Source organism: Coloeus monedula (assembly GCF_965178545.1).
Source record: "Coloeus monedula genome assembly, chromosome: 4".
NCBI lineage: Eukaryota > Metazoa > Chordata > Aves > Passeriformes > Corvidae > Coloeus > Coloeus monedula.
In genome coordinates this window covers 40,727,900-40,755,265 of record NC_138784.1, presented here as the reverse complement: position 1 = coordinate 40,755,265, position 27,366 = coordinate 40,727,900, and positions in this window count along the sequence as shown.

Sequence of the window (27,366 nt, the reverse complement as noted above, 5' to 3'; positions counted from 1 at the left end):
ACACTGAATTCACAGTATTGAGTTGTAGATAAACTTTCTTCTCTAACAACTTCATGCACTAGAGATACACACATCATCATTTCTGTTAATTTGAGTTTACCCATAAGCCTCACTCAACCTGATGTAGGTTGGACCATCTGTCTTATTCAGTTCAGAAGAAAATCAACACATTTGCAGAACATGAGCCTTTGATGAGCATGGAGCAATCTGAATGGCTAAGTCTTGTGTAGATGTTTTACCTCTGTCTTGGTGGTTTCCATTTAGGCACTACTACCAAAGAGAAGATAAAATCTGTCTCATACCATAGAGCTAATGAGGTTTAGATGTAAAATCATCACTGCACAGCAATAATGATCTTCTGTCTATAGGCCACTTTTTATCCAGGCAGATTCCAATGATGTACACAAAACCGTGTTTGTGTTTACAAGGCTTCACCCAGTGCAAGGCTGCAGGTCCCTCAGGAGCGGAGATCTGCAGTTGTTTAAAAATGCACAGCAATATCAAGCAGTTCAGAGAGGAATAGATTTTCAGGCTGAGATTGGAGCAGCAGTTTAGACTCAAGATATATTAACCCTCCAGAAAGTTTGGTTGCAGAGGTACAGCCAAGTGCCAGCTTCACAAAGGAACTTGAGTGGCAGCACCTTTATCATCTGACTTGATCTTTCTGTGTCCCATCGCTGCAATGCAGTAAGATAGTTCTTACAGATCACTTGGGAGAGCTAGATTCCTCAGAGCAGATTTAACATGGTAAAATGGCTTTCTAACTTTGCTCTCAAATGCCTGGTTGCAGAGTGCCAGGTTTGCATACAGACAAGATAAAACACATCTGAGGATTAAGGAAATTGCTAACAAAGTACTCCTGCTATCCTACTATAAACTAAATCTCATAACTATACGAGTAGGACTGGACTGCTGAACTCCACAGAGGAAGGAAGAATGGGAGATTAACCCCTGGAGCTCATTCAAATTAAGGTCCCAATTCTGCAACCAAATTCCCTACTGCTAATAGGATTTCTGCTTGCGCTTCTGTTGGCAAATGGGGATTTAGTTATACACTTCTGTTAGAACAAAACAGAATTTGATAGTGCAAACTTTTCCTTATGCTAGAAACCTAAAAATGTGTGCCAAATATGCAAGATAAAAGAATATAACAGGACTGACACAGTATAAAAATAGTTTACAGTAAGCATACATTTTTATAACTACATATTTTTCCAGTTGATCCCCGCCAGTCCGTCTTTCTTCAAATAATCGTCATTAATCAAATACAAATATAGGCCCCATGGGGCTAACGCAGATTTAAAGCTAAGCACATGTGTAACTGTTTGTTGGTCTGGAGTCTTGGTTGTCACAGTTATATTGAAAAACATTCTACAATAGGTTTTTTCCTTCCACATCCCCCTCCTTCCACCCAACAAATCAAATTACAGAGGGAGAGATCTAATAATTTTGAAAAATGTTTTCATAAATGAAACACAGTCTTACCCCACCAAAAAAAAAAAAAAAAAGAAAAAAAGAAAAAAACCACAAACAAACAAAAAAACCCTAGGAAAAAAAATCTGTCTTTTCCATTGTCAGTAATGCCTACAGTAAAATCTTGCTGTAAATCTTGCAGGTGGATAGCAGCTTTAGTCACATGCAATGCAGCAATGCTTGCAGAGAAAACAAGTTCACAAAGCATCAGCTCACACAAGTCAGAGGAGGCAGGGGCAAAGATCCAGGTAGGTTGCTGCTCCCTTAGGCAGTTCCTCCAAAGACACCAGAGGTGTAGCAGCCTTCTGACAAACAGCAAGCGCCTGGATTTTGGGCTCAGAACAAAGAGTCAGTCTGTACTTTCAGCTGTCAAAACGTACCCCACACATCTGCTATTGCTGGAAAAAGGCTCATTGATTTCAGACATAACCATGTGGCTGTGCTTTTGCACAACTCAGTATATAAACAGTTTTATTCATGAAGAAGTTTTCAGATGTATATATGTTCATATATTTACATCGATAAATATACTCTGGTTCTGTATATACATACATAAGCTACATTCACATGGATACAGAGAGGAAAATTATTTCTCAAGCCACAACTACAAAGGAACAAACAAAAAGCCCAAAGCCTGATAACCCTTGTCACTCCAACAAACTCAAAGAACCTAAGAAAGCAGAAAGAAACAACAGAGCAGAATGTGGCATTCCCCACACATCATGAGAAGTCTGGACTATACCATTACCATGGTCTCAGGCTGTAATAGCATCCTCAAACACAGCTTTTTGTGGAAGTCTCCTTTCTGCAACAGGCTCCAGCATTTCATATTCCTCCTCTCCACAAAAGAGCCTTTGGATACACAAAATCAACCAGCCCTTGTTATTCTTCTTTCCATCTCTAACATCCTGTGACACGTATTTTGTTCCCAGCTGCCCCGTAACTTATTGTAGCAGGAAGATCTGCCACTTCTCAATATCCCTGAAATAAACCTTTCAGGGAACTGCCTTTTGGACATTCTGTTTGTACTGAAGTAGGCTTTTAACACTTTGGGGGAAAACAAGTCACCTTCATGCTACTTTAATTCCATCACGTCCTTGAAGAAGGATTTGTGCGGGGAGCATTTCAGCATAGGGTAAACCCTCCACCTTTCCTTTAGGGATGTAACATTGTATTGAGAGCTGGGCTACAGATTTCCAGACAAATAGCCAGTGAGTTTGAAGGTTCATGTGATGTGTTTTCCACACACCTTGTGCAGTCCTAGGACATTACTGGAATGGAAGATTAATTACAGGTTGTGTGAGATCAAGGACCAAAGCCCTCCATAAGGAAAAATTGTGTAAAGGTTAAGGGTAGAGGTACACTTCAAGTGTTCCCAGTTATCTATTTTACTACGAACCAAAGACAAGAGCAGAAAAGGATTTCTTAATTCCACTCTTCTTCCCTCTTCTTGTAGTAGGGGGATTTGCTTAATTCTTTACAGCTGACCCAGCCCTTCCTTTCTGACAGTCTTTGTGCAGAGTTTATGGCATGCAGCTGCGGTCCTTCTGCTTAGGGCAGGAGTGTTAACCCTTCCCCTGACAATCCTTGAACTGGTTATTATATACAGTTCATCACACGAATCTGATTTGAGACACAGCCAGATGGTTGTTATTTAGGTGAAAGCAGACCCAGAGTAATAGTCAAAAACACTACGGGGTGATTTTCTAAACTACTAATTTGTGATCAGAAGTTGGAAAGAAGAAATATGTTGGCATGAAGAAGGGGCATGGATGAGAACTGTATGTTCTTTCAGCCCTTTGCCTTCCTCCTCTAGAAGAACTTTCAAACTGCAGTCAAGAGCTTTTTCCACCTCTAAGTGTCTTGTTTTGGGGCTTAGTGAGTTTGTTGGGGTTTTGTTGCCTTTTTTTTTTATTTTGTTGTTGGTTTGGTTTTGTTTTAATTAGTTGTTCTGAAACAAAAACCCTTTTCAGGAAATGTTGACCTTAATGTACAGTGAAGCCAGAAAAAGAGAGCCAACCCCCTGCTGGCACTTCTGCATCTTAAACAGGATGAAAATTGACACCTGGAAATGCTGACATTCTGGAAAACAAATCTTACTCATTTTGAGCACAAGTAGGATACTGGCAAACAAGAAGACATTGAAGTAGGAGGAATGTAGGAAAACTTACCAAAAAAAGCCCTGAGAGGAGTGTTTAAGAACAAATAAATAATAAGTGCATTGAATTTGTATCACCACATTTCAGGTCATGGAAAGAACCTGGTATCTCCTGCTTATCTTTTCCCTCATAACAGCTGCAGTGAAATTAACACTAATGCCAGAAGTAGCCTATTGAAACTGTTGGATTTGTGCCAGTATGCCTCCAAACAGCAGGACAGTTTCTGTTAGGGTTTTGCAGCAGGTAGGCTTGGGTGAAGAAAGCCCAAACAGTTCATCTCTGCATCTTAGTAGAGGATTCCTTTCTATGCTGACATGCCCTCCAGTGGTATCCATACACTCTCTTACATACTGTCCTTCAGGTGCTTTCTTCATTTGGGCTAGTTTATAAGGTACTCAAGGACTGGGTTTTGAGTGATAATGTGCTATAATAGATCCGTGATACTAATACAAAAAGATGAATTACAACAATGTTTGTAAAGTGAAGGCAAATATATAAGGCCGTGGACGTAACACATATTAGTCCAAGCAGAAGATAATTTGAATTAATTTAGTTCTTACACTTTAATATATCATATATGTATATAAAAAGAATGCTTGTAAAGCAAAAACAATTTTCAAGGAAAAAAAACATCAAACAGGAGCAAATCTGCAGTACCCTGTAGACTCATATGGTGGGTGTATTTTTGTCCCATATTGCTAACCTTGTCAGTAAGTGTTTGGGGTTTGTTAGGGACCGAGTCCGGAGAGCTGGCTGGACAAACGACACGTACACAGATACGATTTAAGCATCGATCCCCCTTTATTGTTCAACTATGCCAACTTATATCTAATTTTGCAAAGATTCATGCCCAGTCCCTCTAGATGGCCTCTAATCAGCGGGGGAGCTGACCAGTGCATAGCTCGCCAAGGACTCTCAGGGCTGCCTGCAGCCAGGTGCTTTCCAGGCCTGCCTGCAGCCAGGGGCCTGTTCAGGGGCTTTTCCTCAGCAACCCTGGGTTGTCCAATCTTTCCAGGGGTATCATATGCCCCTGTTCCATAAGGGATCCCTCTACACATCCCCTGTTTTCTTTTTGGGCAACCCAGGCCTGGTCGATAATCTTTCGCAGCCCTGCTTTGACACAGGAAAAAATACACCCAAATGCTGTTAAGCCTATTATAATTACAAATAGCAATCAGCAGCCTTCTACTACCAAGGCACGCAGCCATCCGGTGATACCCAGATCCTTAAGCCAATCCCCAATAGGGTCGCCTATCTCCCAAAGGTTACACAGGCCCCTCTGGAGGTCAGAGAGGTGCTTGTGAATTGAGACAGTGTGGTCAGAAAGATCCATACAGCACATACCTTGGAAATCGTCACAGCTGTGGCCATGGACTAATAGTAGAAAATCAATGGCTGCCCGATTTTGTAATACCACATGCCTAACACTAGTAACATCTGTGCTTAGCTCGTCAAGCATCTGCGAAGTTAAGTTTAGTTTGTCTCTTGCCCAGCAAGCAAGTTTATGTAATGTTGCGTGTGCCCTAGCCACTGAAGCACCAGGTAAAAACAAAGATGCTAGCCAAATTGTACTGTGACTCCAAAAGACAGGCTCTTCAGTCCTTTCACATTTGAGCTCATGGACTGAATGCCGCACCCTGGTTTCAGTGCGCTGGGTGATATTTAAGAGTTGATGCAGGTTTGGGTGGAACAGGATGAGTTTCCCTAAGTAGCACAGTCCCCCATGTGGGCTGGCGGGAACACAATTCCATGTGCGGTCCCCGCATATTAAGAACGTAACACTGGGGAGGCGTTTCAGGGCTTGACCCGTGAGGTTGATTTGGTAGTAAATTGCTTCGGACTCATAGTTTCTCAGAAAGCAGTCTGCAAGAGGGTCAACAGTGGCCCAAAGGCACCTATTAACATTTAATTGACCAGTAGTGGGCAGCTGGAATGTTATGTAACCATCCTCAGTTTGGTTTCTGTAACCCAGTAGGTCTAACTCTTCTGGTGTCCCGGTAGTGACATTGATGCTTTTCAAGAATGCAGCTTGCCAGCAGGTGTGCTGTTGTGCAGGCTTGAGTCCGATCAGCCCTGAACAATTGTCATTGCCTGTGGCGTTCCCTATCAGTGAACTGTTGTCTAGCATCCCTCGGAAGTCTTGTGGGTTAAAGTATGGGACCCCAATTAAGCAAGTGCGAAATGGGTCCAGGCTCAAACACATAGAGTCTTGCCCCGTTAATTCAGCTAGGGTGACCCACATGTTTTGTCTCTTTTGGATTGCTGTCAACATTGCGTGGGACACTGCTAGGATGCTTACGAGAAGCAAACCTCTCAGAATGTTTGTGGGCCCAGCACTGCTTTGTCTCTTCCCAGCACTCGGGGGCCACCACATGCTGCTGCGGGACACGAACCTATGTGCTACACTCTCACCCTAACACTGCCACACTCCGTACTGCCTTCACTCAGTCTAAATGGGTGGACAGCCGATCAAAGATGTCCGCCAATACCCTTGTCTCAAGACAGTCAAAAACAATTCCCCACTCTACCTCTGTGTCTGGTGCTATACCCAAGAATTTACGCAGCTCCCCTTCTTGGTTCCACCTTCAATCACAATCCGCACAAGGTGGGTACGTATACCACCCGCTTTCTAACGTTAGCTTGTGTATCCAGAGGGTCTGCTGACAACCACCGCAAGTTACTAGCAACCACCCAGGGCAGCCACTACATTCTCCACAGGATCTCGCTATTTCCCCCTCTACAGAGAGTGGTGGACCTGGCAAGTTCTCAGCCCCCTCACTCAGCCACGTCTGCAGCCTCTCCCAAGGCTTCTCGGGACAGGGGTCCCAGTGTTCCGACTGTTGTAGTAGTAGCATTACTTTCCTCAGGAGCCGATGCTGACTGCACCTTCTCGCTTCAGGGTCCTGCATGCGTAGCACAGCACCACTTGCTGGGCACCCACAGCGGTCCCTCCAGGGAGGGAACACACATATATCCTTGGCCATTAAATAGCACTGGGCTGGGACCTTCCCACAAACCCATTCGAGGGTTACGATACAAAACGCTTATTCCTGGAAAAGCCTGCTCAATTCTCCTACAAACCATCTGATGATGGATTGCCACTGGAGGCTCCTCCCTATCCCCGGCCAGAGAGAGGAAGTTCAATGTAAACAGCACTTTGCTTAGCCGTTTACTTGGTTCCATCTCCTTCCCTTTCTGTCAGCCCAGATATTCTTTTAGTGTACAATGGGCTCTCTCTACCACTGCCTGACCGGTGGGTGAGTGTGGGATCCCCGTGATATGTTCTACCCCCCACTGCTGCATAAATCTGGCTAGGCGACTGCTGGTGTATGCTGGCTCATTGTCCATTTTGATCTTTTTGGGTACCCTCATTACTGCTAAGCAAGAGAGCAGATGTCGCTCCACATGCAATGCTTTCTCTCCTGTCTGAGCAGTAGCCCACAGGAAGTGTGAAAAGGTGTCAATTGTTACATGGACATAGCGCTGTCGGCTGAACTCAGGTACGTGGGTGATGTCCATTTACTAGAGCTCGAGGGCTTTCAAACCCTTGGAGTTAACTCCCACACCCAACCCAGGGCCATGATGGCTACAGCAGGGACAAGCCCGCACTATGCCTTTCACATCTATCAGCAGGATCCTAAACTGTCTCTGCAGGGGTTTTGCGTTTTGGTGGAAAAAATCATGGCTACATCTGGCTTGCTCAAAAGTGCTCGCGGGCAGGGGATGCACTGTGGGGGCACAGGTCACTGACTCATCTGCACGGGCATTGCCCTCTCCCAGCCCGATGTTCCACTGGTGGCTTCGAACGTGCAGGATACAGTAAGGGTGTGTCCGTTGTTGCAGGGTATGCCGCAATGTGATAAGCAATCTGCCCAAATATTCGTTGTTAGTACGCCTGATTTCTGCATCGTGGATCCATTGGGCTACTCCAACGACATATAGGGAATCGCTGACTACATTCACCGGTTCCTTCGACCACTGTTGTAATGCCCATATCATGGTGCGCAGTTTGAGTGTTTGCAAGCTGTCGGCCGGTTCTCCCGCTATGACATGAGTCTTCCAGCGGTCGTTCTCTTTCCATGCACAGGCGGCCCACTTCATCTTCCTCCCCGCATCCGTGAACACTGTGCGCCCTAGTACTGGCCATTCTACATTCAGCGGGCGGTCCAGCCACTCATAGCTCCCCAGCAGCTGCGCCAGCCTTCCCTGTGGGTGCTTGTTATGGACCACGCTGGTGAATCCGAGCAGATCTTCTTGCAGTGCCTCCGTGTCGGGGTCTCCTCCCCCTGCCATGTAGCCCTGGGAAAGGGGCCCTGAGGGTACAGACACGGGGTTTCCCGAGCCCCTGGTCAGCCTCGTTCCCCATTGGTTGGTTTGTGTTTCCCTGTGCGGGCAGGGACCCTCAGTCCAGACTGTGAGAGTTCCTCAGCAGAGCCCTGGCCATGCAGCCGGAGAAATAAACATCTCTGAAACATCTACCAAGAATCCATCCATATATATATTTCTTTTCCACGGGCCTCCTGGTTTGATATATGCGTGTTACAGTATTCCCCGCTGTAACACCTCCACATGGCGTAGCATCCAGTCCAAGTCCCCTGTCCGGACCAGTATACTGATGTCCTCTGCCTCCATGCCGTCCAACTCCACCACTCGGTCGCGACTCTTTCAGATAAAAAGTGCCAGCATCTCTATCCTGGACTGTAGTCTGAAGCGTGGCTGAGTCGGTGGGAAGATCCATTCGAGGATCTGGATGTTCTCCCCCTTTTTCTTTTGCCATTGGTGGATGATGGCATGTGAACCCGCTGCGCCGGTCAGGGTGATGATGACGAGTGGGACTCCTTCTTCTCTGCACGACACCCATGTGTGCTGCAGCTCATCTGTGACCTTGGCGAGAGCTGCTGCTTGGGCCGGGGAGCATGCCTGAGGTTTGGCAGCGTTTGTCCCGTGCAGCCATGGCAGGAACGGGGCGAGGTTGGCGTTCGTGATTCCCGTGATTCCGCGGACCCATTGCAGATCTCCTAGCAGCCGTTGCACATCATGGAGCGTGGAGATTTCTGTGTTTAGCTCGATCTTTTGGGGCCTAATTTGCGATTCTGATATGAGCCAGCCCAGGTACTTCCATGGTGCAGTCCGCTGGATCTTCTTGGGGGCGATCTCTAATCCAGTCTCATGCAGTTGCTCTCTGACCCATTGCATCTCTTTATCTGGGAACTCTTTAGCAGGCTATCAGGATGTCATTCATGTAATGGTAGATGAGTGCTTCTGTGTAGCGTCGTCGAATTGGACGTAGCACCCAGTCAACATATAGCTGACACAGCGTGGGGGAATTTTTCATCCCGTGGGGCAGGACAACCCACTTGTAGCGCTTAGAAGGCTCACTGCGATTCTTTGTGGGCACTTTAAAGACAAAACATTCTGTGTCCTTTGGATGCAGTGAGATTGTGAAAAAGCAGTCCTTTAAGTCAATTACAGTGATTTGCCATCCCGCTGGGATCGTTGTAGGAGCCGGTAGCCCAGGTTGCAGCGCCCCCATAGTTTGCATGCACACATTCACTTGTCGAAGGTCATGAAGGAGGCGCCACTTTCCCGACTACTTTGGGATCACAAAGATGGGGATGTTCCATAGACTGACCGAAGGCTTTATGTGTCCTGCCGCTAGCTGTTCTGCAACAAGCTGTTCTGCTATCTTCAGCCTTTCGTCTGTTACCAGCCACTGCTCGACCCAGACAGGGTCATCTGTTAACCAGGTGAGAGCCCGTATGGGCGGCTGATTGGCAGTGGCCATCAGCATAAATGCTGGTCCGTGGTGAGCACGAGGCCTAGCTGCACAAGGATGTAGCGTCCGATCAGGCCTTGCAGGGTCTGAGGCAGCTTCATAACATAGGGGTGACACACAATGGTTTGATTGTCCTCAAACTCTAGGGCAATTGGGGTTGCACTTACTTGGGGGATTTGTGTTCCCCCCACCCCTACCAGCTTGGCTGCTGGTTTTTCCAGTCCTCAATCAGGTGGCCATACCACCTGGTTAATTATGGTAACGTCAGCCCCTGTGTCGAAAAGCAGCCCTATTTTGATGACTTCTGCCCCCTTTTGCAGGATCACTTGCCGCTGAGGTCTTTGGGCCAAGTTCAATGTCCAAAACACGTCGAACCCAGAGGACCCAAAAGCGTGGTCTCTGCGGACACTGGTGTTGCTGATTCCCTTGTTGGTCATTAGGGGAACAGGGACAATTTGGGCAATGCGACTGCCCTGCGGGTTAGTCACGGGTGGTTGCAGCACGTAGGCCATGATCTTAATTTCGCTGGTGTAGTCGGCGTCAATGACTCCAGGGGGCACCACTACTCCCTGCCAGCTAGTTGATGACTGCCCCATGAGTAGGCCACCCAGACGAGGGCCGTCTGATGACAGGGGGCCCTTGGCTGTGGTCGGAATCAGGGTGACCTGGTAGTTCATCAGCGTGACTTCTATTGAGGTTGCCACATCCACTCCAAGGCTCCCTTGGCTGGCTGGCTGGTCCTGCTGAAGGAAACCACCGGGGTTACACTTGACTTGTGGCTCTTTGGGGTGCTCACTTGTGTCCTTGCACGTGGCCCCACCATGCTGTGCCGGCCATTTCCCACACGGCGGCATGCTATGGTGGCATGGGTGCCGGAATTGCAGTTGTGGCACCACACCGTTTTTCAGCAAGTGCACCTCATGTGCCCCTCTTCACCGCACCGGAAACAGGCTACTCCGCCTGTCCAGGGACCAGGAGGTGGGCCAGTGGCCCTCGCCCCCTTTTTACTTTGCACCCTTCCCATCAGCGCTGCGGCGATGGCTTGTCCCTGTTTTTGCAGGACATTCTGCAGCGTTGTGGTAAATGCAGCTGTTTGAGATGACTGCTCCACATGGCTAGCACGTACGAGCATATCGTCTACTCCTGCTCCCTGGGGCAGCGTGGCAAGAATTGTCTTAGTTTGCCTATTAGCATTTTCAAAGGCAAGGGTCCAGAACATTTGCTCTTGGAACTCTTCAGAGAGCTCAGTTGCGTCCTTCAAGGCTACTGACAGATGGCCAATGAACTGACCATATGGCTCTGACAGCCCCTGTTGGACTGCTGCATATGGAGGAGACTTCTTCTTTTCGGGTACTGACAGCAAGGCTTTATGGGCAAGAGTCTGTGACAACTGATGAATGATTGTGGGCAGGGTCAGCTGCGTCACCATCGCTCCAAAAGCCCCGCTCCCAGTTAGCATGTCGTCTTGGATCGCATACAGTGGGTCTTGCATATCACCTTGGTGGTTGCTAGCTTCTTCTTGTGCTAGCCGCTTCCACGTTCGCTCCCAGAGCAGGAACTGTGAAGGGGTTAACAACAACTGTGCAATGCTAATGCAATCATTAGGACACAGGACATCTGCTGTAAAGATAAACCGCAGGATGCTCCATGTAGTTTTGGACCGGAGGCCGTGCGTGGTGACTGTCTGCTTCGCTTGCTGCAAGATCTTCCAGTCATGGGGCTCCCACCTTGCGGTGTCCCCCTGTATCAGTACAGGGCAGGCTAGGGCATCTACGGCTTGCCAATCTCTTTCAATGATTGCCTTACGGACAACTCCGTTCCATCTCCTTCGCAATGGATCAGTCCTCTCCATCGGGGTTGACAGAGGTAATGGCTGCATGTCCTCATGCTGGGAGGGAAGGGCCGTAGGCCCTGTGCCCGGTTCTCCCAATGGGAACGGAGGAATTCTGGTGGCCGTCTTGACCGGTGGGTCCACGGGACACCACGGTGCTGATGGTGTGGTTTCACGAGCCTTAGACTCCAGCACATCCTGACACATAGACAATTCAGCAAGCTTCTTCATGACTTCATGCATCATCTCTCGGTGCTTCTCCTCCTCTTGGGGCTGACCCTTGGCAGCCCTGGCTGGCTGTGGCTCTGTGGGCGACAAAGCCGTAGAGGCTGCTTCGCAGTCGGACGATGATCCGCTGTCCAGCAGAGGGGGGTAGCGCGCTGCCATTTTCAGCCAGCAGCTAGGACAGCTTGCTTCTCCTCTGCTCTCCTGTGCCCCACCCCCAGAGTTGGGAGGGTTTACCTCCGCCTTTGCTACCAGTTCTCCCTCAGGCTTCTGTGGGGTAACCGCCGGGTCCAGCAGCTCCCGCAGCGACCGTACAGGCACTGATGTCCCCTTCATCAGTCGACCCACAGTCAGCCCGAAGAATCGTGCAACCCTGGACTCTGCCCTGGCCTCCGGCCGCCGCTCTGTGAGACCCCCCTCTCTTTCTTTTCCGGGGCCGCCACCCCCCAGTGACTCCATGGCTTCCGTGGCCACCTTCCTCTCTGCTTTAATTTCTGCAAGGGTATTAGTCACAGCTCTCCATGTTAATCCAAGAGCTTTAGTTTCTTTACCTTCCTTTCCACCCATAGTCTGTTTCCAACTTCCCACCACCCTTTGGTCGAAAACAAAAGCGAAGTGCATTTCAAAAACCCTTGTTCCCAGGCCCACGTTATTAGGGCATAGAGATCTCGATCTTTTACAGTCTCACCTTTCTTAGAGAGGATACTGGCTAGCAGACGAGTTGCAGCCTCATATTCCATAGCTGTCTTACCTGCGGGGGCTCGCTCAGCCACGCGAGCTCCGGTCTCCGGCACCACTCAGCTTTTTTCCGGGACACTCCCGCTCCAGCTCTCCAGGCTCCTCACTGTCGGTGCGATGATTCAGAGTCTTGCCACATTTAGGCGAACCACATTTAAGCGAAAAAAAAATGCATTTAAGCAAGTGAGATCACTCGAGTCCCTGCTCGGGCGCCAGGTGTTAGGGACCGAGTCCGGAGAGCTGGCCGGATAAACGACACGTACACCGATACGATTAAGCATCGTTCCCCCTTTATTGTTCAACTATGCAAGCTTATATCTAATTTTGCAAAGATTCACGCCCAGTCCCTCTAGGACAGCCTCTAATCAGTGAGGGAGCTGACCAGTGCATAACTTGCCAAGGACTCTCAGGGCTGCCTGCAGCCAGGTGCTTTCCAGGGGCCTGTTCAGGGGCTTTTCCTCAGCAACCCTGGGTTGTCCAATCTTTCCAGGGGTATCATATGCCCCTGTTCCATAAGGAATCCCTCCACAGGGTTTTTTTCTTATTTTCTGTATTATTGTACCTAATTTGTTAGTTTTAATAGAAAACTAGAGAAATTTGGGTTTTAGGAGGTTTTACCACTGTAGCAAACAACAGAAACAGCATCACAATCATTTGGGGCCTGTCAGCTTAAACTTATGCTAGTTATATTCAAAGACACTGTCTTTTGTAAATAAACTCATATACTGCTAAGGTTTTCAGAGCCTGAGCTTTTGTGGGTCATACCACAGAAACAATCTTTCTCCTGAACCTGTTTTTCTCTATCAGGTTATTGGCTTTTCATCTAGCTATTTATGGAAAAAGTAACCAGAATCCTCCAAGCCTGTCACTGGAGACCACTTTCCCAATTCACTTGAAAGGTAGTTATATCTGTGAGACTGAAACTTCTGCAAGGATAGAGGCTTTGGTTTGTTTCTTGAAAGACGGGATTATAATGGAAAATAGTGTTAGACTAAAGAAATAGCACTGGTGGTATAATTTGGCAGAAAAATAAAGGCCATCCAAACAAAAGGGTTTGCATTTCTGGAAATACAATTTTAGTTTTGTGCCAACGCTGCCTGGATGGAGCAAAAATATGATTTACACCTTTCTAAAACCTTGAACCCAATGCCAGATATATGTAAGAGAAGTCAAAATCCTAAGGAGTAAATTTCTTGGGCTGACATTTCCAATGAGTAACTTTGATAAATAAAACTTAATTTTTACATCTGCCATAGATTCTGTGGTATGATTAATAGCTTGAACATTGTGGCCAGTAGCCAATGTATGTATGTGATTACAGCAATCTCAAATATAGTACATTTTGAATAAATGTGCCAAATAAAGAGTATGAAAACCACTCCATGCATGCTTGGAAAAAATCTTGTCATGGTGTCAAATATTAAATCCTTATGAAAGTTAAATACCACAGGCATCGTTAGGCGTAATCACAGAAGCATGGGGTTCCACTGGCATCAGTTCAGCTTTGGGAGCTCAATCATAGAAACCCCATTTCTGTTTGTTTTGTTCTCTACATTTTGTTTGTGTTAATTTGCTATATATTGAAGTTGGGGGGGAAAAAAGGAAAAGAAAATACCTGAACACCCCTACTTTGCCAAAAGTACTATATTAAACTGCTTGTCTTTCAGTTACCTAAAAAAAAAGTTGTTAATTAAAAAATTATACTCTGCTAACTCAGATTCAGATTTTGTGAGGAGGAGGTTTTGGGTGTGTGGTGTAACCTCTGGTCAGAGGCACTGAACACCCATCCTCACTTACATAGACTGGCCCAGCTGTGGAACCCCCAACCCCAGGAAGGTCACATACACAGGACATCCACATGAGAGGCAGCTGAGGGAGTGTCAGTATCCATCAAAGACCCCTTGAAGTGCTCCCCAGACTCATTCCTGAGGCCTTGCACCCCAACATTGGACAGGATGCAAAGTGATGCAACAGATCCAGAGTCTGTTGCAGGAGACTGTGTCAAACTTGCCTCCCCTGGGGGAGGTACCTGGGCATTCCCACGTGGCCTGAATGTATATTAATCCATTGGATTCTATGTTTTTCAGGGGGATGCTCACCACCAAGAAGACCAGATGGAAAGGATCACCGATTATCAGGATGCTGGTGGGATCCACGGAGTGGTGATATTTTCTTTGATCTGTCCCCCCCCATCTCTTTTCTCTTTCTTTCTCTTTCTCTGTCTGTCTCTCTCACATTTACTGTTAAATAAAATCCATACTATTGACTTTGACATATGGTCTTATTTGCACCTTAATTCAGGCAGAGGCATTTCTAATAATTTTAAGAACTGGACCAAAACAAAGGGGCATCATGTTCCCATCTGTGCTGGCAACAGCAGAAGGATCATAGAGATCACTGAACTCCCCTGCGCTTGCACCACTTATTTAATGGGATTTTTACCAGGGAGTGTTCACTGGAATTTCAGAGGAAATATAGATTACCCTCTAAACCTCTATATCTGCAAGACAGGGAATTTTTATTCCTTCTCTTTCCTTACCTTCATGCCATGGCCTCTCCTGCTTTTGCAGTCCTGCTAGTGTTGGCTCTTCCTTTAGCATTTCCACCATGTGTCTTTTCTGCAGAGAAGAACTCTGCACCAGGGGATTGGTTTTAGGTAGTGGCAAAGGGGATATAAGGTCCTGGAACTTCAGAGCTTAACTAAAGCTTGTTCAAGCCAGTCAGTAATTTTGGCCATGTGGTTTTACAAGGTTTTTTTAAATAAAAATTATTGTGCACCAGGTTTCAAGTGCCTGAATTATGTAAGTCTCTCCTTTCTCTAAAAATTGGAAAGTAGTGTTGAACTGGTTTTATTTAGAATACTTTATCTATATTTAGTAGAAATTTTAGACACCAAGTTCCCAATTCTGACAAACACTTCAGGGCAAAAAGCATCATCTATGTAATGGAAGCACAATTGCAACCTTAACTTTTCAGGGAAGGGAGAAAGCACTGCCTTTACTATTAAAGGTTGTCCTCTGCCTACCCCCTAATGGGTGAGGTTCACTTGCTATAATCACATTCCTTACCTAATTATGTTCTTAAACAATAATCACACCTAAAAAGAGGGCTTGCTCTGCTCTAAGCAGTAAATTCAGAGCCAACATTTGTATTACACAGTGTTGACATCCAGTGGAGAGTTAGAATAATTACAGGCCTGCAGATAACCAAGTGCTACTGTCTGGTTTATGTTCTGAGTTCAGCTTGAAAAGAGTAGTCTACTTGCCTTAATCTATAGATGCTATCTTCTTATAAAATGTAGCTCTTCATCTAAGTGTGTTCTCTTTGTTAAGAAAAAATATAATAATTTTACAAAAAAAGTCTCCTATTTCTCTGTGAAGATATTTTCTTCTGTGTAGAGTTCCCTTTTCTTCCACTTGTATGCGCTAGTTCAGGCTCCAGTGAATTGTTGAACATCTGGTCCTGGTGGAACTGCTCAGAAGTGCAGAAGTGTCCAGCAACGCAGCAGCTGATTTGGGGAAGTTGTATGTTCTCTCCCAGTGTGTGCTTCACAGAAAAAAATGAGGAAAACCAAAGAAGCTGTGTCTCTAAAGGTGTTGGTGGTTTCCATAGGCTCTTGTGACTCCAAGGCCTATGAGGGCCTTAGTTTTGGACAGTACCTTGTGGAGTTCATAACAAAGTAGCACCACTGGGAAAGAAACCTCTGGTTCAGACGCTTAGGTACCTTACCAGAGTAAGAGTGTGCTCTCTTACGCTGTCCCTGTGACTCCATCATTAGCAGCTCTCCCCAAGGATGACTTGAATATGGCTGCATTTGCCCCAAATCTCGAGAAATTTGGTGAGATTTTTTTTCAAAGACTTGAAAATACATGTGAAGCATGGTGCCACTGTGCTTATGAAACCACAAGCACTGCTAGCAGGAGCACCTGCCTCACAAGAGGGTCTCATACCAGGACCTCATCAAAGAAAAGCTACTTGCAAAGAAGAGCAGAGTGCTTCTTCTACTCTGCTGTAGGGATACTAAGTGGGCTGATAGGTACAGGTCCAGGTAGACCATGGAGGTGCATGAGAAAGGCTGCTCACAACTAATGTCTAGCTGCTGGGCACTGCTAGCAGGCAGTATAGGCAGCATTTCTCAAAAAGGTGAGGAAAGTGTGGAAAAGGGGCATTTCAAAATACTGTGAATCCTGTGGGATGCGTGTCATACATACCAGAGAGACTCTCAAGGTATCACCTTGATTTGAAGTGCAGATTCCCATGGAAGATCCTCACTGGGGAAGCCTTTGCAAGTGAACTAGAAGAATACTTCTTCGTAACATGCTGATATGGGTCAACACACTGTTCTTTGAAATAAGGCCAAGTCTGCCAGAACATTTGCACAACAAAGGCTGTAATATGTATCTATAAATATATGTGAGTGTGAAAGGTCACTCTTTTTGCAAAATTCAAGTAACACCACCAGACATTTTTGCTGGTAATGGTGTAGATGCTGCAGTTTAATTCTCATGCAGTCATCTGGTGGGTTAGATCAAGTCTTTCAGTTAATCATTTGCTTTTTTCCAAGCTTTTGCAAATGAATTAAATTCATTGAACTCAATTAAATTGCCTGCATAATTTAATTGTTCCATGTACCCTTTACCTTAACATTTCTCATTGTCACACAGAATAGCACTGATTGGTCCCTACTCTTAATTCTGTCTACATTTTCTGCAATAGAAAATAATTCGATTGGCTCTAATATATTCATTATTTGTTGCATAATTGCTGTTGGTTTTCCCAGTCTGTCTTGTAACTGTTCTGACTGCTATTGACTCCTTCCAATTAATAGATTTCCCTGGGACACTTCGAAGTGCACATGACAGGAAATACACTAAAAAGACATGTGTAAATAGAATTTCAGGTCTCTGATTAATTTGTTACATTTTGAAGGAAAAATTGTCACAAATCACAGGGTTTATAAAACATGTAAATAAAAATTCCTGCAAGAGGGTGTTCTTAAAAACACAGAGATATTTGAGAAAGACTAGAAAGCTACACAGATTTTTTTTTTTTTAAATTTCTGAAACCAATTATGTTATAATAGATGGATAAAATGTCAGCTAATTTCTGTGAAACATACACTAGTTAACTAGCAGAAACATATTAAGGTTTGGCCACCACAAGAGGTCCGTATCGCTCATTACAGATCCAGGCTGCAGTGCTCTCCTCCACAATGAAATGTCCTACGTGCTCGGCTTATTTTTCTAATCCTTCCTTCTTCATCAGCCCTGCAGTGTGCCAGAGAGGCTGACTGAGGGCTTCTCGGTGGAAGGCACAGCAACTGTTTGCATTATGAGAAACCTTTATCTCAGTCAGTATCTAAGCAGCACAGCTGAAGAACAAGAGGCATTATCTTCTTCCTTACTTTGGAGAGTTGTTAGACATTAGCAGCACTGCAGTACTAAAAAGCCCAACATCTGGTTTTGAGATGCTTCGAATATGACAGGCCATAGTCAACTCTTTATCTCAAGCCACTGAAGAAATATAAGTGTTTTGTTTTGCTTTTGCTTTCTTAATAGCACACTTGAATCCCGTTGTCTCTGCAGTTAAATATATACCCAAGACCAAAAAAATCCTGCTTGGGTCTATGTAATAAATTTTTTCAATGTGCACAGAATGCCACAGTGAGAAATACCTTTTTGCTTTAAAGCCTGTGCTTATATAACCATTGGGACTGCATTCTTAGGAAGGGGCGGTCTATTCTGTAATTTTTATGTCTTTCTTAACCTGTTGGCAGTTGTCAGAGATTTGGTTGTATATGACAATATAATCTAAGTAAACATAGGAGCTTCACCCTTTTGTCCCCACTGTAGACAATGATTATCATTATTAAGAACTTAGTGTTTTGCATCAAGTGTGAGAGTTGTAATGAATCACAGGACTTCACCTGGTGAAGACAAAATGTCACAAAATAACTTCCCAGTTCTATGTACATAAGTTTCACAGGGGATCCCTATGGCAAGTAGGAGACTTGTTCGCAAAAGCTAACTTCTAAAGCATCTCACTTTCATTCAGAAATTCAGTTTAACCCTAGACACTGGGGAAGTGTTGTATAGTTTCTGGTTTTAGTCCCTCTCTTGTGTCCATTCATCTTCTTTTCAATGCTTATGAGACTAAGTTAACTCCCTACCACAATTCCCCTTGGATTCCTCAGAGCTAGAGAGAGTTTGTTCACAATGTTACAGAGAGAGGTTTTGTTCACTGTAGTTCCTTATCCCCTTGAAACGGAGGTCCTCTGACCTTAGACCTCAGAATTTTAAATTGCTTCACCAAAAAGAAGGAATTGAAGATAATATTCTTGACCTCTCCTATTCTTATCATAAATCCCGATGTTTGATAAATGCTTAACCTATTTTTTCCTTCATGAGTCATACATTTAAAGCACCAAGAAATAGATTATTCTAGTCCACTGCTCTCTTGCCAGACTATTAGAAGCTTTCAGAGTATTTATGAAATGTATGAGGCACCATCTCTACACAAAGAGAAGGATTCGAGACACTGTCAAATAGTCTGTCTGATATAGCTAAAATAAGCAAAAGTCATTTGATCAGGCATCACTTAGAGACCATACAGGCAATGCAGCTTTTCCTCTGGGAACTTCTCTTAAAGAGCAGATGAAATTATATCCATAAACATAGGAATTTCTCTGTAAGTCCTACCATTATGAAAATACCACCTTGCCTTACCTGTCACTTTTGAGCCTCTGGTCTTTTGCTGCTAAAAGAAGTGCTTTCAGTATTAATTATATTTTTCAGGATAAAGCCTCTTGACTAGGTCTATTCTAATAAACGAGAAGCTGGCAGGGTGCACCTCACACACTGGTTCACAACTGTGATGAGACAAGCAGCACACTCTTGTCTGTTTCTGGCCAGTGCCTATTAGTGCTGCCCCAGGCCATCCTCCAGCCTGGTGTCTGCCAGGGACTTGTCCTGCAAAGCTGCCTGACATTTCTGTTTTGAGAGAGCGTGGAGTCCAGGTCTGTGGACAGCATCAATGCCATGCCTTTAGTACAGAGAGTGATCTCTGGCTGCCTTTGGTTGGTGGCATAGGCACTGCCTTTCAGACAACACCAAACTACTTATTAAAAGTTACACAAGAATACATTATATTCTTCAGATGGGTACACAGTCTGAATTAGCGGGACATTGCAATACCAGTCTCACCATTTTTTTAATAACAGAAAGCGCGGAAGATTGTTTTCAGCAGATTTGGTTACAGCAATCGAATTGACTTATCCTAAGCTCCTGAGTTTAGATGAGGTGACCCACTCCCTACATGTACCAATTTCTCTGCATGCACAGGGGAAATAGCTTAATTTTTGACACCAAGCTAGACACAGCTAGAAAAGGATCTCTGGAGTTTGAAGCTCCTTTTTGTTGAAGTAAGGAAGAAAATCCCAGCATTGATGTTGGTATAAATCTTTTGCAGCAATTTAGTGATGGCACAACTATTCACTCAGTGGGCCAAGACTTGATGCTCGATGGTATTGTGATCTTGTTCCGCTTACTTGCTCAAAGCAGCCTACTAATTTATTAGAATGAGTGGAGTGAGGAAAAGTCTCCTTACACACCCTGTTAGAGGTTGTTCAGAACAAAGAGACTTTTGTACTTCTCATATGTAAGGCACCTTGTTAAAATTCTCTTCAAGAACTGCAACTATTACTAATTAAACTTCCTTACCATCAAAGTAGTCACATAAATCAGCTACACAATAAAGGTTCTATGAAAATTACTTTATCAAGCCTTCTGAAAGCACTTTAATGCAGTGCAATTGAAGAGTAACAGATCAACAACTTTATTTCCTCTGGTCAAATACCAAACCAACCAACTTAAGTTAAAAGCAACTTATATTTTATACGTATTTTGATTTAACCAACAGTCTTGAATGACATAAATATATGCAAATAGCCTTAACATCAGTCTTATTCCTCTGTAAAAATCATGTCTTGCTTTCAAATGCCACTCTCAGATGTGCTACAGTGCATGGTAGAATGAACCTGCAATGCTAGTGTTATATTAGGTGATATTTTTTGTTCATATTACTTTTTATCATTTTTATTGGTTTTTATAGACCCCTTTCTTCCATTTTCTTGGTTTTTATTTTTATTCACAGTTCCTGAAGATCAAAACTGTATGAGTTTTCCATAATACCCATTCCTGCAGAGTTTTGGATTCATAACTACCTGGAACTGATATACTATTTAAATGAACAAAATTTGGCTCTGACTCTTCTGTGGTTGGCCTGTGGCTCTCTTAGTCTTGAGCACCATCATTGTCCTAATGCAGATTGCCACTGCATGTATCTTTTCCTCCTTGTCCTGAGCTATTGCATATTGCTGATGTCTCTCTCTCATGAAAAGTGGGTATAAATGAAATCTTTGAAAAACAGAATAGTTCAAATATTCCCAGAAGTGTTTTACTTACCTCTGCTTAAGAGCCAAGTACTAGAATGAGTAAATGAATAGAGCTGGGTTTTGGGTTTCTTTTCATTCTGATTAATACCCTTTCCCATTTGACAGAGATCAAGGCAGCTGGTCAGGTTTCTTGTCTGCAAGACACATGAAATATCTTAATCTTCTCTGTTACCTATTTTGTGTGGTTCCAGTGTCTGCATCTTCTGAGGATTCCCATATGCAAAATGATACAGTGACAAAAGCAATACTGTCTTGATTTAAGGCATCTAGACAAGTACCACTTAAATTAACAAGGAAGCATCTATTCCCAGCTTGACTCTGTGTAAGAAAGTAGAGGTTGAGAAATTCTCTAGTGAGAAAATTCTTTGAAGATCTACACTCTGGCATAACATTACTGAAGGAAAGTTTAGACCCTGTGAAGTACGTGTCAACATTGTTGCTGATTTCCGTCAGCGCAGAGCTGCTTCCAGTGTCTTCAATAGAACAAAGGATTTGGGGCTTGGGAGATTTTTTTTAATAATAAAAATGGAATGTTGGCTGCCTCTTCTGCACAGAGACAGTCATACCAGCAGGTGAAAAGGAAGTCAGAGCTGTTTAGTAAATGGAAAAATTATACAAAAAGGAGAGGCTGTTTCACAGCTTTCAGAGATGGGCTGGAGCTTTCTTGATGTACACACAGGCGAAAAAGTAATCTTCTTCCTGTCTTTGGATGCCACAGGTGTGTTTTGGCAAGAGAAGCACCAAACAGCATGGTATACTAGCTGATAGAACTGCTGAAATCAACACCAATCATTTCTGGAAAGCAGACAGACTTGTGGGATGACAGATATAACAGGGATTGCAATGATACTGATTTGATCTCCACCCATCCGGCCTCTGTAACTATAAAATAAACCAACAGAGAAAACCAAACCAAATTGGCTGTGAGAGCTGTGGGATTTCTGCTTTAGACCCGTGCCAGCTAACAGACCCCCACAAGAAAACAAAAGAAATTGTTTATAGTTTTTAAAATATTTTCCATTTTTGAAGTTGTTCACAAATGAATTTATTAAAAGGAGAAAAAAAGACAGAGAGAAACAGATTAGCAAGCTAAACTTAAAGCAAAAAAAAAAAGAGCAAAACCTCCAGCTATAGTGAGGTGAAAAAAATATTCCCAGAAATATAATAGATTGTTACTTCAGAGTGTTCTGTAGCAATAATTTCTGTAACAAGCTCATAGCCAAATCCATAGCATTTTCACCATCCAGCTGTGCTTTGCAGCCGTTGGGGAAAATCTGAACATACTTTTGAGGGATGCAGTGGTACCTATATCTCACTTTTCCCTCAAAAGCATACTGTGACACTCCATCCCATTAACCAGTACTGATGGCTGATGAAGATTTAAAGAGGGAATTCTTTGGCAATGGCCCAAATAATTCTAACTAATCTGAGACACCAAAAGGACAGACCTGATCTACAGATGTCATAAAGCCAACAACAGCCTTGTAGCAAATACAGAGTCTCAATCCTCTCTACCTTCCTGCTGGTTGTATTTTCAGCAGTCCATTCCCATCTGGAGTTTCACACTTGAAGTACAAATGCCAGCTTTTACCTTGAGCAATAACCAGAGGTAACACCACTGATTGGCGGTCCTATCCACTACCACTGTCTAAGGCCCCACCCATCTCATGAGAAATTCCTTCAGTTCTGTCATGCAGTTGACTTGAAATGCAGCAGGAGTATTTAAATTCAAGGGGCATCTGAACCAACAGAGCCTACTTTTCCTTGCACCGCAGGATTGGTTGGCTGCTGTGTTTATGAAGATGTGGGTTCTGCTGCAGCTTTTTACACATTCAGGGCAGTCATAAATCTCTCCTTCTCTCTCTTTGTGAATTCTCCAAGATGTGTAAGGTCCCAATAGCACTGAAATCAACCAAAATATTCAAAAGATAGGGAACAAACAATGCACAGTGCACAAGATTAATAACCTTGCGCCTTCCAAAAACTTGGCTAAAAATGTTTCTCTTTGAATGAATTGTGAAATACATTCAGAGAAGGACTTCATTCTCATTGCAACGCTTTGCACATTTGCGCACCCGTAGGCTGCAGGTTAGAGCATTAGCCCTGCCTGGGTAGTGTACCCCACAGGCAACCACAAGTGATTTCAAGCTGTAGGCAGCCGAGGAGCTGAAAGCCCCCTTCCTGCTGCGCAGCATGTGCTGAGCCTGGCACAACATGACACCTGCTGCCACCACTGCCTGCACCCTGCTTCTAAAATGTTCTTGCAGTTTCTCAGATGTCTCTTCAATAGATCTGATTTTTTCCACCCCAAGGAGCAGAGAATGATCAAGGGAATCAGGTTTCTTTGAAAAGAGATGTGATTAGTCACTCAGAGAGGAAAAAAACCCTCATCAGGACACATTCTGTGCAGAGAAAGAGACTGGGCTGCATGCCAGACTGCTATTAATTCTACCTGGAAACAGATTAAATCCTAGGTCACTTTCTGGACATGGAAACCTTTTGCTTCTTCCATATTTTCAGCAGGGCTCTGGTGTTTTTGGCAGTGTTTTGAGCATTGTGCTCTATAAAGCAGTGTTAAATACCACACATTTATAGTCAGGAAACACCTCCAAGTCCCCTAATGTCAATTAGCTACTTCCTCTGCAAAGTCGTAAGCAGATGCACGAGAGCAGCTCTACAGGAATATATTTGCTAACAGGTGCACTATTAGGAAGGAAAGAAGGTTGTTTATATTAATGGGAAGGAAGTCCCCTTCAAAATTGCTCATCCAGTGTTTTCTAGTTCTTCTGGCCCTGCTGTTGCCTCTCACTTTTCACCCATATGTGTTGGGTAATTACGGGTTCAAACGATGCATGAAGGGCCTCTGCTTGTAGTGACTCATAGCTTCAGGGATTATCCAAGATTACCAAATGGCTTATGATTCCCTTATGATTCCCTTATGGTGTGCATAACACATTGGTCTTCATAGGTGCTGTAAGATTAAAATTACAGGGACTCCCGACAGTAATGATAAATTACACCAAGACAGATCTTCCAGTGGTATAAAATGGGGCAGCTTCACTGAAGGCAGCAGAGCTTTACCAAACTAACCCTGCTGATGATCTAGCCCATTGCAAACAGCTGCTGCACAATGTTTTCTTTCCTTTCCACTACAATAACACTTTCTTTCTCACTGTTCACCTCTCAAGATATAGAGGGCCAGATACAGTTTTTCCCCCTAGTTTTAGATCATCAAACTCGTGGATTTACACAAACCTAAGTCAGAATCCCCAGCTATATTGACCTGGACTCATTTTTTAGTGAGATCTGTTTTGGCATGGGACCAACAACACACATTTGCAATCAACTCTTACATTTTAGGACACAAAGTCCACTGAAATCATAGATGCTGTTCTCATGCCAAAAAACCCATTCCTATTTCTAGCTCCACCATCAATGGGTAATAAAGCACTCAAACTATTAATGATCTGTTATAAACACTGCACTTGAAAACACAAACCCTGGGTGAAAACCAGCGTTTGCAAGGAACTCTTTCAGAACTTGGAGTAAATTGGTGTGAAATAATGCAGCTTGCCTTGAGAAATGCACTGGCACAATCCTGTGCTCTTCTGAGGAAGAGAGGGACATTCTACCTTGGTCTCATTTCACAGAGACAGTGAATTAAAGCAAATGAAAATTCTTGTGCTGGCTTCAAGTTACTTGCTGGAGACACCTACACACTCATGCAAGCAATTTGAAGGTCCATTTAGAATTAGAGGATGAGTTCATCTGCCAGCTCAGACGATCCAAAAGCCCTTGAGAGATGCCCGTGGGTGCACAGAACAAGTGCACAGGCACATAATTTGATCCTGTTACCACTATTGTGCTGCATTAAACATACTTCAGATCAGCATGGATGCTGTTCTGTTGGATTACTTGGCCCTTTTTCTTTTAGGGACAACGAATACATGCTTGATATAGCTTGTATCATATATATATATGATATAGCTCGCCTCATTTGAAGTATCCTAACACATTGCATGCTTAATGAGAAAAGGCACATACAAGATGAGGGCTTTCCTTCAAGGGAAAGCATTTGGCCCTTGAGTTTTCCATGGGCATTTTGCAAATGTCCCATTAACTTAGGAGACTAGGTCCCATTTAAAACTGACTCGCAGTAGATTGACACCATGCAAGAACACACAGTGCACAGATAGCAAAACCAGTGCTCTCAAGCTACGGTGTAGAAACGTGTGAACACCAGCCCCAGTCTTCAGCATGCTGCAGCCAGGTCTACAAGGTGCAGCTGTGCTGAAATTCTCTGCCCTGAGCTGGGGTACAGCACAGAGGAGATGCCCAGACTCCTGCTGCTGCTGAAATGGTGTGCGTTCTGCTGTGTCAGGTGTCTGCTCATCGTTCTGTGTGGCATGACACAAGCATAGCCTTAGGCTTCTCAATATCAGGGAAGAGGTCCTAGAATCACTACCACGCTTTTGCAAATGTTACTTTTCTGCCTTAATCAGGCAAGCTCTATTACTGCTTCAGCAACAGACATAGGGACTGAGTAAAGGAAAGAATACGGAATTTAGCCCAGAGCCCTTTTAAATGCACTTCTACGTGTAATTTAATAGCTGTATTATAAACGTTAATGTTAGTATAAAAATCTGGGGAATTTCAGGCCCAAACTGGGTTAACTTTTTTTCTTTTACCTTCTTTCCTCTTGAGAAGCTTGTTTTCTTTTTATTGCATTCCAATAACGAGAGACCATTTCACATAGGTACATCTGCAGTATGTTACAGACAGCATAGAATATTAAAACACCCTGTGCTACTGCTAGTGAAACTAATAAGGAAGGTAAAACTTTTCTCAGGCTGAGAGGAAAAAGTTGCCTATAGCAGGAACTCCATTAGTGAACTCCATTACTGAAGAGACTGCACTGAACACTAAAGTCATTTCTAGTTTAAAGTCATGTTTCAAATGGCAACTCTAATACTCAAAGAGGGGAGTTAGGGTACGGTGAAGTGGTGGTGGTGGTGGCCAGGTTGTTCACATGACGTTGTGTTTAGATATGGATCAGGGTTTTAAAGCAAAATGGCAAGTTAAGATAATAAAACCGAGGAGACTATAAAGCAGAGAGAGAGGAAGTTTATACATTAACCTTACTTACTTCGTAGAGAGGGGCAAACCTATTTACCCTAATCCTCTGAAATGACACGAGTGTGAAAGCTCACCTCCAGTGTTACTGAGCTCATGCTCAGCAAAGGATCAGCTGTGAAATAGATTGCAAAGCCAGGAGTGAGAGAACAGTTCAGTTGAGAAATGGAACAGTGAAAGGGGAAAAATCAGCAGAAGGAACAAAAAAGGGGAATGGGAAGAGTAGCTGAGTGAGAGAAGCCAGAGAAACAGAGAGGAAGAGCCAAATGGAAAAATAAACAAATAGTTTCTTCTTTGGTTAAGGCTTAGGAATTCCTGCTCCACAGAAAAATTACCATTTCCAGATTTGATTTATTTTTTACTTCAAATTGGAAGGAAAAGTCAGAAAGACAAAAGAAATGTATAATGGAATATATATTGTGGTTCTGGCCACCCACCTGCGTACCAGACTGGGTCCCAGCACAAATTCTGACAGAATCAACACATTCCACCAAAATGTCACTGTCCATTAGAGAGTGGCTCCACTGGAAATCCTCTGTCCAGCTGTATATCCTGTCACTGCTTTTTTAAGCTGTATAGGTACCCAAGGGGAGCTTGGCTTCAAGAATAATAACACAATATGGTATTCTAGTGCACATAATTTTTCAGTTTAGATTTCAAAAGGGAATTTACTTATGTGCAGCAGGTCTTTCTAAGGACAGAAAAAGAAAATCTGTTTTATGGTTGTACCTCTACTGGTGGAGGAAGAGGGAGCAAATGTGGGAGGAAGAGAAGACACACTTGTGTTCATGGAAATAATTCGTCTCTGTGTGTGAGAGGAAATTTACTGAATTTATTCTGTGGCTCCACAAAAGACTTATAGCTCCATATTTGGTTCTCCCAACCCCAACTGTCCCAGATATTGTTATACTTACTGTAAATTTGGTAACAAATTACTATTAACAATTTATTGTAATTGATGAACAGCTACTAGTTCTTTGATGGTGGACTCAAGTCTCAAATAATGCACACCCTTTTAACTGCCTCCTACTTCACATTTCTCCCCAATGAAACTGGTACCTGGCATGTTTGGAGAGGCATGACATCTTCCCAAGTTTTTGATCCAAAGAAAAGTCATGTCTCTCTGCCACACCTTGCACCCTCATGGTGCCTCTCTGGAAGGCTCTTCATGGCTGCAGACTGCGACCAGGTTCTTAACATGCCGCTGTTTCTTCAGGGACAATCAGGGTATGGAGCTGACATAGCCAGGATGGGAAAGCAGTAGTGGATGTGGACAGAGGTGGGGATGGAACAAGTCTAAGGTGAGGGATGGGATATCATCCCAAAAACAAGCTGGGCTTTACCCAGAGGACATGCATGGGCAGTAGGAGACCAGGCACAAGGAGGTCTGGAAATACAGATCAGGAACATTTGCAGAGTGAAAGGGGTTGGAGACCTGCAGATTGAAAAGTGCTGGAAAAGATGAGCAGAACACTGGGTGAGAAGAGGTGGGAACTTGTGGTGGACAAGACTGAGAAATAACATGAGGGAGTTTAGCACCACCTACCATCTCACCACATATGACTCTGTTCCTTTTGAT